This window comes from Etheostoma spectabile, chromosome 9 (assembly GCF_008692095.1).
Source record: "Etheostoma spectabile isolate EspeVRDwgs_2016 chromosome 9, UIUC_Espe_1.0, whole genome shotgun sequence".
Taxonomy (NCBI): Eukaryota; Metazoa; Chordata; class Actinopteri; order Perciformes; family Percidae; genus Etheostoma; species Etheostoma spectabile.
In genome coordinates this window covers 21,259,049-21,259,985 of record NC_045741.1, presented here as the reverse complement: position 1 = coordinate 21,259,985, position 937 = coordinate 21,259,049, and positions in this window count along the sequence as shown.

Sequence of the window (937 nt, the reverse complement as noted above, 5' to 3'; positions counted from 1 at the left end):
CACACACACACTTCCTGCTCAGACAGCAGGGACAAGGCAACCCCTGCATGCGCTCCAGTGGTTAGGCTGCCTGACTGGCTGTCTATCTGTCTCCCACATTGTTTACTCCTCATTTGCTCACCCAGTCGGCTCTGAAACCTCAGAACTGCTGCCAGCAGAGATGCCCACAATAGACACAAAGAAGGTCAGGCTTGTTGTGTCTTTCTTAATAAAACCAACGTTAATGAAACAAACACATTTTGAAAGAGAGAGAGAAAAAATATGGGAGAGGAAGATGTTTACTTAGAGAGATTTGCAGTTTGGGACATTTATGCAAGAGTGTCTGTGAAAGAGTCTCCTCAGCCAGTACACAGTTTTTGAAGCTGTGGTTCCCGGTTGTGTTTCAATTTGTGCCCCTACCTGTTTCATGTTGTAGATGTGCAGTATTTTTCTGTAGGTATTTAAATTACACACACACACACACACACACACACACACACACACACACACACTCTAAAATGTATGCAGCTACAGTGCAGGTAACAAATATGAAAAATTCAGTAGACTGTACTTCTCTTCATATAACGAAGTAAAGGCAGTGTTTTTGCAGATCTGTATGATCAGATCTGTTTCTGACAGAAGGTACATATTGATCTGCCCTTTGGCTGTGGGGTTTACAGAGCCGGCCAGCAGGGGCATTTTCTAGGCCCCCTCGGGAAGCTTAGAGAAGGTCGATTCTGGTTTCATCAAGGCGTCTTTGTCCCCACATCCAGAGTAGGCAGAGGCCCCAGCTGGGGGTCTCAGGCCAGCAGACCCACACCAATATTTGGGTGGAGAGGCAGAGTGCAACGTTCCTGTCGGTTCCACCTCACTGCCTCCTTTCTTATTGGTTAACAAGAAGATGTACCTGCCCCTCCCCCACTTCACTCGCGCACACACACACACACACACACACACA